We start from the raw sequence: 19025 nt of genomic DNA on the forward strand, positions 1-19025 counted from the left end.
AAAATAGAGTTAAAAGTTTGAACTTGATAGGCGTGTGTCTTTTGTAAACTTAACTTACTATGTTACACTGATTATAAATACAATAATGCATGTGGGGCTGCAGGAAAGCTGCAATTGCCCCATTAGCTGTGTTGTATCACCTGCAATTTCTTGAGAAATCAGCGGTTCTATGATCCGGAAGCCAACTAAACTGACATGTTCTTAGATGGAACACTCACTGCTGAGTTCTAAACTGTCTCTGGAAGCAATATCAGCACAAAACAAACATAAAGAACACACAACCGGCACACGGAATTGCATCTTCCACGAGGGGCTGATCCCCTGAGTCTATTGTATCAAACGGCTGCAAACACCTTTGGATGAGTTTGTATGTGCTGGAGCTACTGGAGCATATTTGGAGACACAGATATTTAAAACTGACAACCAATTTGGTACTTTTGTTGCCAGAGAGGTTTTGAACATTTTGAACTCTTTTCCTTTAGGGATGTTTCCTGGGAAGGTCTTTGCGTTTACCCAGGAAAGTGATTTTTTTCAGGACAACATTAGCTTTCAAACTCTACTAGAATGTTGGTGTCATTCCACTTCTGTAATAAGATATAGGCTTCTGAGTGTCCAACATTTTTTGAAAAGAATGTTTCCCATAAAATAAACACATATATCAGAGACATAAATTAGTTTATGCATAAAAACACAACAGATTAGGAAATTTCAATGTCTCCTAAATGCACCAATACCAAATATGTATAGTTTGTGACTAAATTGATTTGTATAAAAATTTGTGGAATTGTTGAAAAATTACCAAAGCTTCCAGTCCACAGCATGTCTCCTACAGGTCACCGGGAACCAAGCTAAAACACCCAAAATATGAATGCCAGGAATCCGCTGAACAGTTTGATGCCCAATGTGCTTAGGTTAACCTACGTTTGTGGCATATAGGGGCCACTAAATGAAGACACCCCAAATAATCACTTATGCCACTTAAGTTACTGCAAAATCAACACATTTACAGCATTTCATGATGGGTAAAGCAACAAAAAAAGCACACTCACCCCAGAAAGTTGTATATTTTTGGAAAGCTCACATTCCCCCAAATTCAAAATGGATACAAGTCTTTCAACTCCAAAGTACTAAGCCACAAAGCTTTCCTAATGTTGGCAATTTTGATAACATTTCAAGAAATCACCAGAATCTTCACATTTACAACATCTTACAGTATCTCCCACATATCGTTAGGTACTAAGATAAAACACCCTAAATATAGGCCTTTCAACTCCCAAAACAATAGCCAGAAGGAGCATTCAGAACCCACATCAGGCTAGACTGAAAACTGAACGACCAAACCTGCACCATGTCGCCCTTTCTCAAAAATCAGCACAAACTGAAAGGTCTGTGTCTTTTCAAGATGCTGGCGAAGTAGAGCTGGAATGTGCCTCTCTTTCACCTGCTTCTTCTTATAGTGGTAGCGACAATCCAACACCACTTTCACTAGGTCAGTCTCAATCAGCACCATTACTCTGACCAGAAATTTGCAAATACAGCCTGTTACCTGCCAAATACTAGCAGAACAGCTCAGAGTCATGCACGGAAGAGCTATTCTGGGGCGCAAGTCTAGTGCCAGGTCTGGTCTAGGAGTAGGCAGAAGAGGTAGCTGACCAGTGCCCCCCAATTGTTGTGCCCTAGGCAGCTGCATCTTCGGCCTACCCCTAGTTCTGGCCCTGGAAAAGCTACATAACTTACAACAAAGGCTAACTGACTCTATTAGTAAGACTTTTACCAAAGTTATACAGCAGAGCGGATATTAGCGATCTAGGCGAGAAACAGACAAAGTGGAAGCTATCACAGATGAGCTGGCCCAATGCTACACAGTAATAGAAGATGACAATATAGCTTTAAGAGAGGAACTTGAGAATCAGGGGGATGCCAATGGATGTGAGCCCACAGAGATTGCAGCAATATTTAAAAGGCTTATTTATCCATCTTTGTCCCCTTGCCGTCTTGATGAAGCACATTGTGCATTAGTTGCTAAGCCACCAGCCTCCAAACCACCAAGAGACGTAGTAGTTCACTATTATGAATCCAAGGAAGCCATTTTTACAAAGAGTCACCAACAAACAGAGCTGTTCTTCTGAAATGCTAAAATATCAATATTTATGGATCTCTCTCCAATGACTCAAGAAGTACGCAAAAACAATATCCCCTACAGCTATTTCGCAACGTGCGTATCTATTTAATAAGACGTCGAGGCAGCTGAAGGAGAGGATAGCCATGCATAGGGCACGCATTCCAGCAGCCCTAGATCCAGACAGGAAGGTTATAACTAAGGAGGGCAAAAAGAAGCAAGATATCGCACAGCAGCCAGTGGCGAAGGACTGGGACAAGCATGATGCATCAGCATTTAGGTGCATTCTTATTGATGTAGTTAAACCTACACCTAGAGGGGGTGATATCGAAAATGAGCTATAACGCAGAGAGGCCTTCTAGATCCATACATTAGATTGTATAGCACCAAAAGGGTTAAATGGGCAAACAGCATACAACTGCTTCCTAACTTAAAACACCATAGATCTGAGAGTATTTATTCTTTAGATAAAACATCCGTTTGAAATGGCTTATTAAATAGATACGAATGTTCTGAAATAGATAATGGGTTTCTATAAGATGGAAAAATATGTGGCAAGCAGTATTTGGATAAATTGTTGTAACATAGTATTTTGTTATGTTTTTATTTCATAGGATATTTTATTGAGCAGATTGCGACACCTACTGACAACACGGTATATTGCACATATTTAAGTAAATTCTAAAGAATTTTTACTGCAATTTTTAACACATGCAATAATTGATTTATGTAAATTAGATGGAACACTATTGGTTACAAATTGTTGAACCCTATGAGGTCACGTTGGCGCCATTTTGTATTGTGATCACTATATAAAGTTTTATTGCACATTGTTACTATCCTTGAGAAATGTTCCAAGAGGTACTGAAACGTTGGAACACTGTGATGTGTGTAAAATAAAAAAAACACTTGTTTCACTAAGGGAAGTGCTGGCCCAGGAATGCTTTATTCCAAACTTTGCAAAAGCATCAAACCATCTTGCCTTACTATACACACTATCCCACAGTTACAGCAACAATCCTGTAGACCATTTTGCCTTGCTATACACACTATCCCACCATTACAACATCAATACTAGTGACCATCTTGCCCTACTATTCACACTATCCCATAGATACAGCAACAATCCTGGAGACAATCTTGCCTTGCTATAAACACTATCCCACATTTACAGCAATAATATTCATACTCACACAGACACAGGCAGAATTAACATTTCACCCACATGGAAGCAGCACCATTTTGTCAATCTGTCTCTCACACACAGCATCATGTGATCAGGGTGGGACTCTAAAAAGATACAAAGTAAAATGTATGGAGCTGGTGCCAGGCAGAAACAGCTGTTTTCTGGAGAGAGAGAGAGAGAGAAAGGCTGTATAGTTGTCCTGTTTGTTGGAAAAAAACAGGGGGTCACGTGCGCCCTTTATGGATGCCTACTGTATGTCAGAGGTTCTAGAACTTAGTGACAGGAAGGCTCCCACCACTTTTTACTTACCGCTCGGTGCAGATTCAGGGATCAGAGCTCACGGCAGCCATCTTCTGGGTCTTTGGTAATCTGAGAATGAGACTGGCAGCACATGTGCAGTTGGAGCAATTTCCCGGTGTGCAACAACTGCGCATGCGCTGAAATGGACAGAAATTGCAGAAGCGCCGGAAGAAGAAAGGAAGACCCAGAAGAGGGCTGCCGTGAACTGCAATCCCTGAATCTGCACCGAGGGGTAAGTAAAAAGTTAGGGGCATTTTCCCAGGTAAGTAAAAAGGAAGGGTTGTGTGAGACTGTGTATGCATGTGCATGTATCAACTAAATGTATCCATTTAGAATAGTTTACCTTCTAGAGTTGCTTCAGAAAGTGAAAAATTACACTTCAATATTAGAAAAACTGTCACACATAGACGGAAAATAGAAAATATTTCCGAAAATATGACTATGAAGATTTTCATTCATCCAGGTCATAGTATATCTATGACCTGGCTGAAGAAGCTGCTCGGATGAGTAGTGAAACGTCTTCATTGATTACTCAGCAAGTCCAGTTGTTTTTAGATTGACCTATACTAGATATTTCCGAAAATAGTAAGTCATTGGAAAAAATAGTTATTTCTGGTGATCAATCTGTAAACAACTAGTTGCTTGAAGGTGAACCACCCCTTTAAAGAAGAAATGTTATATAAAGCTACCTATGTTACAACATGATGCACGAGGGAAGTAAAATTACGATATTCCAAGATGTATCCTAGGAAACCTTGGCTAAAAGAAATGTTTTAAAATCGCTCACTGACATTTTAAGAGAAACTGGCTTCACTTCTCCCCTGTCCTGATAACAGTGCTAAATTAAGGAGAGAGGTATGCAGGACTGTCGAGCACACTGGGGGAGAGGGGCGAGTTTGAGCATCAGAAGACGGGCCCTTCAGTTCCCATGGAGGCAGAGGCAGGCCAAGCTGGCCGGCAGCACTAGGCAACCCAAGTGGCCAGCTCCTAGCCCCACCTGCAACGCACACACGAGTGTGTACATACTAATGACCCACCTGCTGCGCATGCTGGTGACCTGGCATTTAAATACCCAGCAAGCAGTGGTGGTACAAGACCCCGAACATGGGTAGGCAGCAGATGAGGTACGTGCCTAGTGCCCCCCCCCCCCTGGATTCTGCACCTAGGCACTTGTCTCTTCTGCTTACCCCTAGTTGAGCCATTCCTGGTGGGTCCAGGAATTTCCATCCCAACGCTGCCTTTCCCCTCATCATAAAAACAAATGGCAGCAACATTGTCTATGTTCTCCTTAAGATACAGAGGAGTTTTCCTACAAGTCAAGGTTAGATGTCTCCACGTACCTGCCTGGGATCCAACAAGCTCCCTGGGGATAGAATCCTAAAAAAGAAGGAGACATAACACACTACTGCCAGATACAAGAAATGGTATGTACAGTACACCTAGAACAAGAGAAGAAAAAGACACTTGAGTAACATTTACATTCCTGACCCCTCTTTTATGTATAGTTATCCTTCTATCTATACATCCCTATACACTATTCAGCTTGAATACAAACAAGAAATTCCATTGCAAGAAAAACAAAGCTAATATTGTGTTCCTTCAAGAACCCCATTTTAGAGAGAATTCTGTCCTGTCACTGTCACATACAACTTGTGATAAGTCTATTCGGGCAATGATAGTATTAAGAAAACCGTCCTAGAGTATCAATTATGATCCATAAATACTTCCTCTCACTGTATCCCTTTCAATGCCAGGCAATTTGGGGCTTTTGGTACTATTAATGAGTTTTTACACATTTTGTGCACTTTTGGGCGCATTTGATGGGACTTTTAGTTTTACTAGGAAAACTATAAACCATTTCAGCATTCAAAAAAAACTTTTTTGTGTAATTCCCCTTCTGTAACAAGATGTAGGCTGCAGTCTGAAAAAAAATCATATTTCCAAAAACTTAAAGACATACATCACAAAAAAATACATTTATGTTCACAATTACAGCTGATTTGTAAAGTCCCATTGCTCCTGAAAGTGCCAATACCCAATATGTATAGTTCTATAGAAATTAATGACAGGTCAAAAATCTCCAGCAGCAACTACAACATTTTACATTGATCCACAGCATGGAGAGAGTTAAGGAAGAGAAGGTTTTAACACCAGTAGCTGCCAGTCTTTTGACTAAATGTAATTGTAGCGTAGAGGGGGTGAATATGATGAGTTTGAAAAATATATATCCCTGGCCAAAGGGATGTGACATAGAACGGATCATTTTAAATCAGGATACAGGCTTACTTGGATTTGTGGGTTAATTGTCCTGATGTTAAAACAATTTTTAACACCAATAGTCCTTTAGATATGGTTTTCTATACCCACTTTGTACTATATACTATACTTTGTCAAAGTTGCATATTCATACACTTATGCATTGTGGTGATGCACAACATTCAATTGAATAAGGCCATTTAATATATAATTGATCCGTTTAATTGCTCTACATCACAGAATATAGTGTGTATAATCAGGGGAGCTCTGGACTGCCATACGCATGTAAGTTATAGATTGTACTGGTGCATATGTGTCAGACATTTCTTGCTGGCCTCATCAATCAAGGTTGTTTGGGCATAAATTTTCGTTGGTCGCTTTCTGGTGCACACACTTTGAGGGTGCCTGCGCACTTTCTGCCTCATACACACGGTGCGTAAATGGTCACAAAGGCCCACACTCCAGTACAAGGTGGTCGTTTCACAGATCGACACTGATCGTTTCTTCATGATTCCTGGTTTGAATTTTGCCTTGTTTTCTACTACTCTTTGGATTTGCCTGGTTGTCCTGATCCAGGTCCTGATCCTGACCTTGGACTGGCTGACTTCGCTCCTTGCCTGAATCCAATTTCTGCCTCCGGTTACAGTTAAGTGTCTACAGCCTGTCTTTATTACTCTGAATCCTGCCTTATTTCTGTTAACACCTCGGCTCTAAGTCCCACGAGAGGCATAGGGGAGGCGATTACTGATCTGCCAAGGAACTCTGATAATAGAGAGCACCAAGATGCTGTCACTGCATTTCAGAGTATAGAAAGGAGCAAGACCATGGGCCCCACATAACTCTGCCAGTCTTTAGATATCTCTGCTTTTGCCATCAACAAAGAAGTCCCGAATGCAACCAACAGATCTTAGACCAAGGAATTCTGCCCAGACCTCAAGGGAAAGCTGTATGTCTTCTCTAGGTTCAGGCCGTCCCTCCAGATACATTTTCCCTTCAATGTCAAGAATTTCCCTTACACCCCCATCGACTGTTAACGGAGACAGAACCTGTTGAAAGTTCAAAAAGGAGCAGATAAGCAAAAAAGGAAAGATACCATTAAATAGAAATGCAACAAATATAAAACAATCTTGAAGCAAATTAATGAGCATAAGCAGGGTAGCAATAATTATAAAAATGTCTCCAGAATAAGAGAATAAGAATTTCTTGTAATTTCTGTAAATTATTGTAAATCGCATAAAAGAATTATAAAAAAAGAAGTGTCAGATGGGCTAAAGTTAATAAAAAGCGTATGAAATAGTAAGAAATATGCAATATGCATGAAGAGCTTGCCATAGTAAGAATCTGAAGTTAGTCAGGCTTTTCCACCTTTCTGCCTAACAGTTTTCTGGTTGTGGCATTAATTGGTTCACCAATGGTACCTGCATTAAACAACGTATATGGATTTTTCAGCACAACTCCACAAAAATAAATTTGCCTCTTGCATGAGATATCAGCAATAAAACAGAGTATGCTTTACCAAAAGGTGGCAGTCTTGCCCTTTTAAATGTGGTGTCTTTTCTGGATCATGACCAACTATGCATCAGACCTGCTACTGGGAAAGATAAAATTAGTCTTTCTAATGCCATATCAGGATAATATCCCTCGGCTGTAAGATGCAGGAATTGGAAGGCCAACTAAATACAAAGCTACTATAAGCTTTAAAGTATTAACTAACTAATGGAAAATAGAGAAATATTAAAGTTGAACTGCCATTTTTTGAACGAAAGTACAGGTATGGGTCCTGTTATTCAGAATGCTCAGGACCTGGGGTTTTCCAGATAATGGATCTTTCCGTAATTTGAATGTTCATACTTCGTCTACTAGAAAAGCATGTAAACATTGAATGAACCCTATAGGCTGGTTTTGCTTCCAATAAGGATTAATCTTAGTTGGAACCAAGTACAAGGCAGTGTTACACACTGTATCTGGAGTTACATATAAATGCCCCTAATAGGTGATATGATGAGTGAGTCCCATCAATTTAAAAATATATAAATATATAAGGCTATGAGGAGGGCTTATGCTTTCCACTACACAGCAACACAGGGGATAAGTAATTTCATTCCACCCATCCCATGGAAGCAAACCCCAATACTATTCACAAGAAATATATCAATAAAGAGCAATATTTTTTAATTGTTTAGTGTCAGTTACCATGAATACTGGGCCGAATGAAATCCATTATAACTTGAGGAATGCATAAGACAGTGCCTCATTTGCAAATGCAATCATATACACCCATGGACAGAAAGTCTAACACCAGCCCAACTATATGGAACAAGGGGACACATTTATTTTCAATTGTAAAACAGTCGACTGGAAATGACTGAAGCCAGTTCTATATAAAGGAAGAGCTGAACTGGTTGTTATAATGCAAAGGTGGGTCAAAGGTGCTCACCAAGGGAAGGAATAAAGAGGTGCAGCAGAGCAGGGAGCAAGAACAGAGCACGGTCATCAGAACAGCAAGAATGGATTTAATTCCGTGGGCCACTGAATCACTGTAGCTAGGAGCTGTGTTATGCGCCTCTCATAGAGACAGCCTCACGGTGCAGGTCATTGCCAGCAAATAAACTTTAATGTTTAGTGTGTTCTGTACCCTGAGAACTGATCTGTTACAGATCAAAACAATCGGTTTTTGAAGAGATGCTTGAATAACATGTTCTTAACTTTTCCATCACTGCCTGAAGTTTTGTACCAACCCCTAGGTAGCTGTCTGCCAACACTCACCCAGGGGCGATCCTGGCCCCCCCGCCACCTGAGGCAGCAGCAGTTGCTGCTGCTGCCCCCCTTCCCCCATGTGCTTACCTTTTTGCACCTGAGGGGATCCAAAAGGGCGGCAGAGAGGGCCAGTATGCTAGCGCAGAGAGCCTAACTGCGCTCTCTGCGTTAAAAAGAGCCAAATTTCCTGTTTGAAAACAGGAAATTCGGCTCTTAACCTACCAGGAGCGCCATTTTTGCCGCCCCTGGTACCTAGTGGGGGGCTGCCACCTGAGGTGACAGCCTCAACTCGCCTCATTGGCGAAGCGCCCCTGAACTCATCTGCTTACTGTGTAGCACTGGCCATAAGCATGGCACTGTACATGCACATCAAAATTGATTGTTTTCACAAAATCATCAGCTTTATCGGTACCTGTTAAATACATTTCTTGTTCCAGCACTGTGTCATTGGGCTCCTTTAAACAGCCAGTATATTATTTCCCTCCTGTATGTGTTGTATATTGCCTGTCTTAGTGCCCCAGCAACTTTTTGTTCATGGATCCGCGCACACACAAATTTCTGCAGTGGGGAAAGAGCCCCTCCCGTGACAAAAAGTTGCTGTTGCTATGGGACAGTGCCGGGTCAAAGGAGAACCAGCACCACTACTGCAGAGTGAATAAACTCCGGGTGTGCAGTGTATCTATTACATTACTTTGGACTATCTTATTGCACAACAAAATATACTGTAGTACAACCCTTTTTACAACAGTCAGCCGTAAATACTTAAGGTCGCCTTAATTAAGGATACTTTACATCAGTTGAATCTTTAATCAAAAAAGCAGAACAGGTTCCAAGGTTAAACCGTGTCATTTGAAAATGACTTTGTGCGTTCTAACTGTGATGTTTTGGTGAATGACACAAAGTCAATGAGTCAGCATATTGTAGGAGGTAACCGTGTCCCTATAGGCCTCTAGCTGCAAAGAGAGAAAGAAAGGGAAGACCAAAGCCGAGAGATCTGTGCCAAAACGAGCTCCTGAGGAATTTCAGAACATAAGCAGAGGGCTTCTTTGCAATCCATCCTTCTCTCAGCAGGTAGCTGTAGCATATAAATAATTTTAGGGGCCCTTTCAAACAGAATGCCAGGGCTAGAAGGAACGGGAAGCAGAGATGGGTAGAGTAGTATTTCCAGGTGTTTTCCAAGAAGACACTTCCAAATAGAGGCCACTTAGGAACTCATTAACCTACATGATAAGGCTCAGAGAGCTGCTGAAGGAGAGATACAGAATCTGATACTTGAGAACTGATCTCTGGGAATGAAAAATTGCATAGAAGAAGAAGAAAAAAAGAATAGGCATTGAAACATTAGTTTGTCAACTGCATGAAAGAAGCTCAGTGTCCACCAAGCCCTAACACAACAATTGGCTGGTCCCAGACCAGAGAAAAGGGTTCAATGCTCTAGAACTAATTAACTGCTTAATTAACTTCCATTATATACCTTGCAGCCATGGTACTAATGTGATGCCTGCACACAATCACAGTGACATGAGAACAGCTATGTTGGTAGTCTTTTTTTGGCAGCCAAGGACAAAAACAGCATGAATGAATTACATTACAAACTATCTCTTAACAAATGCTTTGCAGATGATTCTGATGCAAGTCTATAGGAAGTTGTTATGGCACAAAGTATCAATGTGCCCCTAACATAAAAAACATAAAGATGCAGATCAGTGCATAAAACTGAATATGCGCAAGTAACTGCTTGTGATGGAAGTACTCGTTCTGAGCTGTATCTACATGGGCTCCACCCTTTGACTGGAACACCTGACTAGCACTGCTTTCACACAGTGCCAAAACTTGGGATTTCAAATAATGTATCTGGTCTTACAAAGAAATGAGGGAAACAGATTCCAGCCTAGTATGATTGATATCATAAGTGTTTGTCCTTGCAAGGTAGATATAATACCAGTCTACTTATCTATAAGACAGTAGTCTCAACTAAGGTTGACGGCAGGGGGTTGTTCATACAGAGCTCAGTATCTCTAGTTAACTGATCCAATAATTCACAGTTATTGATTTATAATACAAATAACAAGGAAATGTACACATTTAGTTAAAAGATTGGGCAGAATGTATTTTAAGTTGTTCTATTTATTTTTCTCATGCTGAAAATGTTGCATAAAAGTGCAGATTGATCCTTCAAAATGCTGCCAGCTGTCATGACGGGGACTTGGCTGACCAAACAGACAAATTTCCATAGTATGTTTTGCCACTAATATACAACTCATATGTCTCATGTATTATTCCACTTCTCTCTGGATACTCAGTGTTCCCTTGTTTTTAAGTGCATTTGATAACTGTGATGGGTATATCAGTGTTATGTGGGCTTCTTTATCAAATTTGGGTTGGGAAGCCAGAGTTTCCTTTTAATGAAGCTCAGGGATTCTGCTCAGCAGGGACAACAATAAGAAATGTATCAGCTAAATGTTTCAATTTAAAATAGTTTACAGGGTCGGCGACCACCCCCCCCTTCCCAGAGCTGCTTTAGAAGGTGAAACATGACACTTTACACTTTAATATTAGAAAAACAGTCACACATAGAAAATAGAAAGCAATTGGAAAAAGTCTTTATTTCGGATGAAATCTGAAGTCCCTGCACCAGTGGAGCTTACAGTCTAACATCCATTATCTCATTCTCACACGCAGTAAAGTAGATTTTATCAGGAGCCAAGTAACTGCCTGTTCTTGAAGTGTGGGAGAAAACTGAAGAACTAAACTAAAAGTTTTTCTTAGTTTTGGTTCTGGTTTAGGTTTGTAGCCATTGTGGGGCTTGCTCAGGCTGGTACTGGCTGGCTGAAGGCAGACAGGAGAAAGCAAAGCTAAATCATATTAAAGTAGTATTCTCACTGTACTTAATTATCAGCAGTGCAACTTTGAAATAAAAAGTTCAGTAAAATAGTCACGTCCCCAAAGGTTCTGGGTAAATTTGATGAAGGACCCTCATTCCTTGGGGCCTATATGGATTTTTCCACCCAGACATGGTATTTGCTACCTTTCTGTCCGATCCCCTCTGCTGCAGCTCTCCAGAGAGTCACCTTCTCTCTCACCAGTCAGTAGACAGACTTTCACAGTACCTGCCTCCAAACAGGTTGCCAGAGTAGACACATTTGGAAAACACACTGTGACAACATGTTGTGTTAAACTTTTGCGTTTCTTCCTTTGTGATGATGTTCTACCATGCTGATTTTATTTATTATGTTTATGTCCTTCCTCTTCGATTTATTATAGACATCTCCATGTTGTTCCTAACTCTTTTCTTGTTTATGCAGGTCTTTATGTTTCACCTACCTTTATTTATTATCTTGGTTCCATGTTGAACCTTCCTTATTACTTTGGGCTTCATTAGGAATGCTGGTCTCTTGGAACTTGGTGCTACCTTAGTCTCCATGCTGCAACTTCTGCTTGTCTTTACTAGATTGGTTTCCATGTTTTAACTTTTACTTATGTTTGTTATGCAGGTCTCAACATTGTAAATTCCACTAACCTTTGTTAAACTCATTTTCATATCGTAGCTTTTACCTTGTCTTGATGATGTTGTTTTACCATTTCTGTAGGTTAAAGAAGCTTCTTATTTGAATTAGTTAATATAAAAGGGTGGAACTAGAAGAGATGTCAACCCTACCAGATAAGATTTAGAGAAATGGTTGTTGAAATGGTGATGATGGTCCAGCACAAAAATAGTGGGCACATTGAATCAAGAGTTTAGAAATATGGAAGGAGCTACTTTGTTATGGGTCTTGAATTTGAGCATTTTGAATTTGATTTGAGATAAAACTGAAGCCTGTGAAGGGACCTGCATAGCTGGTAATGAATGATGAAAATGATGGAATAGTCTAGTGGCAGTGTTTAGAACAGACTGAAATTATGAAAGATGGTATATACTGGAATGTCTGCAAGGCTCGCTGTGGTGCTTCACAGTGAGAACATTGATGTTGTTGAATGCACTGCCAGGTGATGCTGATTCTGTTAATGCTTTTAAGATGGACTTGGATTATATTTGGACAGACTATTGTGATACTAAACTCTATAGTTAAATTATATATACCCATATCTATATTATGTGCGAGTAGTTGTGTGTGTATGGATGCTGGGTTTTCTTTTGGAGGGGTTGAACTTGATGGATTTTGTCTTTTTTTAACCTGATTTAACTATGTAAATATATTGCAGCAGTCATGTTTGGAAATAACAGGAAACTGGGTGTTTCTATACTAAGGTAAAGTCACAGATACAGTACTAGCAAAAGGATTTTGAAAAGTATCACTATGAGCCGTAAAAAAAGACAAGAGTCAACAATAATAGCCACCCTCTTACTTACCTTTAGTAGGTGTCCCTCTTGCGCATGTGCAGTAGAGTAACATTTACATATATTACTGTACAATCTGCACTAGGGTCTCCTGGGAAATGTAAGTATCATAACCTTGATTTCAAGCTCCACCAATGTGAAAAATGTATAATCTCCGTTAACAACTGCTGTGCATTAAAAATAACAGCTAATAAATATTAATTGCAGTTCTGAATTTATTTATTTTTCCTGGGGTTGATGCATTTTTTCCTAAAACAATGTACTGGGGTAAAAATTATTCAATTTATCTAAATTTTAAAGAACAATGAAACGCCAGTTCACTGGCAGGGGTGCGATATGTTCAACGCTTCCCCGGTGTATTAGTGTTCTTCATCAATTTAGGGATCAATCCGAATCTGTAAAATTTTAAAAGATTGAAGTCTATGATAGTTTGTTATATAACTATAGGAAAGGAGAGCAGCAAAAGAGAATCACCACCATATTATAAAACAGAAAGTTATTGCTGACGTAGTGACCGCATAATATGGAGTGTCTTTAGATTTAAAGCTCCTAAGAGAGTTGAGCAACAATACATTAGATGCCCACCAAGGACAACTACAGACAAGTTGATTTTCTTGTAAGAGGAAAACTTCTGAATTTTTTCTTGTTTTATCATGTAATATCTATGATGACATTGACAACAGCGTCACCTGCTGTTAAATTTGGCCGACAATAGACAGTAAAAAAAAAAAAAGTCAGAAAATTAACTGCAATGTTTTTCTGCTTAGCAGTGCTAATATCTCTCAATTTTCTATGCTGCTGTGATCCAATGAGGTAATCCAGAATAAACAGTCAATGATATGCTTGCCTTTTTCTCCAGAAGTGGAATGGTCAAAATGAATAGCAGATTATACCTGGGATATGTTATGGAAAGGGTTATTACACCAGGGCAAATCAGATCAATTTTCTGCATATGACAATATTTGCTAATTAACTGCATAGGAATAACAAATTAGGCAAGAATAATAAATTCTGCATTTCGACAAAACTTTGGGAAGCAGAGTCCCGCCAGTTTTTAGTGTTTCATCATAAAAAATAAAAAGTGGTTAGCAACAGGCATCCATTAAAACTGTCAGATACGTATCACCAATATAACAGAAACTCCCATAGATCAAACGACATTGCAGCTAGAGAGTTTTATATTTACTCACTTGGTCTTGTTAAGTTTGCTCTGAATGGTAAAATCTGTAAAATTAAAAAGCAATATTAAAATACACCTAAAGAACTCTGGCAACAGTTTGAATATAAGCCTTTAATTTTCCCATTTGTTAGAAACATAAACATTGCTTTGTGGTGATTTTTTTGTTTACCGTCAATTAGAATTTGTTGCTGCTGCACTCTGGTTGCATAAAAACCAGGTGTACTGCAAACAGAGCCTTCTATAGGCTGTCAGTTCATATAGAGGCTACTGAATAGTCAATCACTTACAGTATTTGACATTCCCATGCACTTTTTTCATGCTTGTGTTGCTCTCCAAGTCTTTTTACCTTTAAATGTGGCTGACAAGTAAAAAGGTTGGGGACCCATGGCTTACTGGATACTCCAGGCCAGCGCTCCAGTTATCAGAAAACTGCATTGGTCCAGTGCAGATGTTCTCAGGTACAATTGTTCCTCTCCTCTGAGCAAGGGCATGCGCACTACAGTGAAAAGCTGGTGTTTCTAATTTTGGGTTTCACTCTATTGCTCATGCGCCTGCCAGAACCTGAATGAAAAACAGATGGAAGAATCTGCAGAGGTACCCTGGGCTGGTGCAGTTTTTTGTAAACAGTAACACCAGCCTAAGGTATCAAGTAAGGGATTTTAATAACTGGGCGTTGCCTAACATTTGGTAGAGCCCCCCCCAATGATTTAAACTTTAGTTCTTCTTTAATACAGGGAGAGTAAAGAGTTGCATCTGAGTGACAGGCACAATTCAGTGGCACAGAGCACTTTGGGTTTTACCTTTCCAACTCATTGTTAATAAACCCTATATTTTTTTTCAAAGCATACTGGGTTATGATGAGCCGCTTGCCTCAGGTGGCAGTGAACCGCCAGTTACAAGGGGCGGCAAAAAGTCGCCTCCTGTAACTTTAAGAGCCGAAATTCTGGTTTTTAAACCGGAAATTCGGCTCTGCTAGTGCAGAAAGCGCAGTACACGCTCGTTGCGCTAGCGATGCAGACCCTTTTGACCTGCTCCGATGCTAAACTTTTTAAGCGCGGAGAGGGGGGCAGCATTGAGGTAGCTGCCTCAGTGGGCAGCAGCACACAAATCACCCCTGTCAACAGTTCATATATTTCAATGATAAAAAAGTCCCATTATATTTTAACCCATGTGACAACATCTGACTTGTAGGATGTGTTTTGTTGATCCAACACCATCCTACAAAAGCGCTCCTGGAGTTCAGGCCTTACTGAATAACTGATCCTATAATTTTGCTTACACAAGTCCTAGTAAGATAGCAATGTTTCATATAGCATATTATTATATAATTGTAAAGCCTTTGGGATTAATAGTTATAGTTGCTACATACAGATGCTCAGATGACAGACTGCAGACTCTTGCTTTTAAACTATAAACAAGAATTTTCTTTTCCCTCGGACAGGGTGCATATTTCCACAGTAATAACAAACGGACTGTCTAGGGAGGCTATGCTCCGCCTGATGAAATGCAAGTGCACCTTCTTTGATATCATTATGTTAAAGGAAACAGAACATCTGTTTTAACCCTATTGTATAGCTGTCCCATGATTGGTAATAGACATATATATACTAACTGGATTTGGTTAAACTCTTACCCTATTTAAAGTATAATACAAAAAAAACCCCATCAGATTAGCCAGATGGATAATGTTCTGTAGCATTCAATACCTACACTGGCATAGATAAATAGTGTCTCTTTCTGGTTATGAAAAAGCCTGAGAAGTTGGTAAGGAGGGTTCAATCAATGGCAATATTGGGCCATGTCATTTTTTGGCTTTTTATAAGGACGGAGCTAAGCAACTGAAGATACTTGATCTGCACTTCAGATCCCCCTCCATATACTCCATAAACATCTTTTTAAGGCATCATTTTAATGCCACTGGGCCCTTAAAGGAAAACAAGAGGTATAATCGCTGGGGGGTGCCAAATTGTTAGGCACCCCAAATCAATTATAATCCCTTACCTAATTCTCAAGGCTAGTACTCTTGTTCAATAAACATTGCACTAGCCCAGGGTATTTCTGTAGAAGCTCTTTGTCGTCATCTTTTTCAGCTTGTCTATTTTTCATTTTGGTCCGAGCTGGGGCATGTGTGGGATACCAAGTTACGTGATTATGATAACTGGAGGGGGCCCCCCCAAGTAATTTTATCTTCTTTCTGCCTTAAACAGAAGGCACGGAGTTGGGGGATTATAGAACAATAGAATGTGGTAAAAATTATGCTTGATGCTAATGTAATTAATAGGGAAGAAAAAAAAATATAGGAAGTCATGTCCCATCTTGAGAGTCCATTGAAACTTACCATTATAACACCTTGTTTAAATAACTATATATGACACACTGGCCTGAGATGTGCTGTGTGATATCAAAACAAAATTTGCTTCACCTTTGTCTTGTTTTAAAGCAAAGCTGGGGGGGCACCAGGCACGTACCTGCTCTGTCGCCTACTCCATGTCCGGTCCCATCTCTCCCTGGTATTTTTTGTGTAAATGCGCATGCTCATGCGCGCTCGAGTGCAGTTTAGCGCATGCGCGTTTGAGAGCACACTCAGCCAGCACCATGGCTGTCCAGGTTGCCTAGGGCGTCTGTCCGAGTTGGCCCAGCTCTGACTGTAAGCAGTCATAAATTAAATGATATACTGTACATCCATTGAGCCTATATATATTCACATGAGTTACATGTTATGAAGCATTTGTCATTACCAAAGCATAATCAACCAGATAGAAAGGAACTACAAGTAGGCCATCCATACTCGGATAAAAGCGGATAACTCAAAATAACCAAAAAAGTAAACAAACAGAAAGTACAAAAGATCTTCCTTTGTGGTATGTGGATTGGAGTATTGATGGCTGTGGCTCCCCCCCTTAGTTATCCCTTTCAGGCCTAGATCTTGTTCCATTTGGTCATGGATGTCGGAATGCTAAAGTGACCAAGAGATCGATCTAGATCAGGACAGTACCTATACCACCCGAATAAGCATCCCAAGCAGTCCAAATTTTGTCAAAACTGTGCACAGTATCATTTCTAAGTGCTGTTAGATATTCCATTCTCCTAATGAATCTGACTCTTTCTAAAAAGTCTGTTTCAGAAGGGGGGTGGGTGCTTTTCCATTTCATGTAGGGGGTTAGGTGGGTGAGAAAGCCAATCCACACACTTTGGATAAAAATCACTGTCCAGCTTTATTGAAGAAATTAAAACAACAGACAGGCATCTTTAGCAGTTGTACTCCTACCCTATGACATGTAGAATCACCTGACGCGTTTCATGCCCCCTTCTGGCACTTCATCAGAGGTGAGGTCACAGGATATCCTGTGCCTTATATACCTGTGTTCATTAAAAGAATCTCAATTATAAAACAAAACAAACAAAAAATATAGAAAGATTTTTCGTTTGTTACAAGTCATATAGGTCACAGCCAATATTATCATAATATCATATAAGCCATACAATGATTTTACACTTATCTAACAGCGATGTTATTCACTCTTAAATCATTATGACATCATATTATCAGGTTACTACTGACACATTATGGCTAAAAGGAACATTATGGCTGAAAAAAGCATGTTACTTCCCAGTCATTATTGAGACCATGTGGATGTCTAGTCTTTAAAGTGAAAATCCAAAAGATTTCCCTTTGGTCAATTATTTTCTTGATATCACCTCCACGTGGTCCCAATTTGACATGTTCTATGCCCTGAAATTTAATGTGTGAATAATCACCCCAATGTCTACACATTATATGTTTACTAACAGCAGATGTGCGCTTATTTGAAAAATTTGTTTCTTCCATTCTGTCCAAATCAATGGGTGTAAGATGTTCCCTTGCCCTCTCCTTCAGTGACCTGTACGTTCTGCCCACATATTGAGCACCACAACTACAGGTCGCCAGGTAAATAAGGCCCCTTGAATCACAGTTTATATAACTTCTTATGGGATAGATCTCCCCAGATGTGGTACTCTTAAAGAAATTTTGAACCAATATATGTTTACACACTTTGCATCTGTTTTTACCACATTTGAACGATCCTTGCTTCACTAACCAGTTTTTGTTCGTTTGCAACTGTTTATTTTTAGGTTGATACAGACTAGCTGACAAGTCATTTGAAATGGTCCTACTCTTTTTGAATACATACTTTAAACCTCCCAGCACTTCTCTATCTAACAAGGGATCTACCTTCAAGACATCCAATCTCTTGTTTATGATTCTCCTTATTTGGTCGGCCTGGTTGCTGTACTTGGTAATAAAGTATAAATTAGATCCACTCTGTTTTTTGTTCCCTTTCTTGTTTTTAAATGTTCTACTCTTGTTGTTCTGGTATTTAACTGGATACAAGAGTTCTTCCCTGGAGGTACTGACTGCTCTTTCATAAGCTTTCTTTATTACAGTAACATCATATTTTCTCTCGATCAATTTATCCCAAAGTATCATCGCCTGTTTGTTAAAGGTATCCCATGTGGTACATATGCGTCTAAGTCGCAAGAATTGTCCCACCGGGATTCCCCCCAAAACAGGACGAGGATGGCAACTATCAGCTCTTAATAGAGTGTTCCTAGCTATTGGTTTTACATAGAGGTCACAGCGTATTTCGCCAGTTTCCATTCCTTCCAACTTGATGTCTAAAAAATCAATCACTTTATTGTGGATAGAATGGGTAAAGCGTAGATTAAATTCATTCTGATTGCAATATTCCAAAAATTTGGCACTATCTTCTTGGGTGCCATTCCAAATAAATATTAAATCATCTATAAAACGGTGATAGGTAATAATTCTATGTCTGTAGGGGTTCCCACATCCATAGACGCGGCACCGCTCCCACCAACCCATGACGAGGTTGGCATAGGTTGGGGC

Source organism: Xenopus laevis, chromosome 8L (assembly GCF_017654675.1).
Source record: "Xenopus laevis strain J_2021 chromosome 8L, Xenopus_laevis_v10.1, whole genome shotgun sequence".
Lineage (NCBI taxonomy): Eukaryota > Metazoa > Chordata > Amphibia > Anura > Pipidae > Xenopus > Xenopus laevis.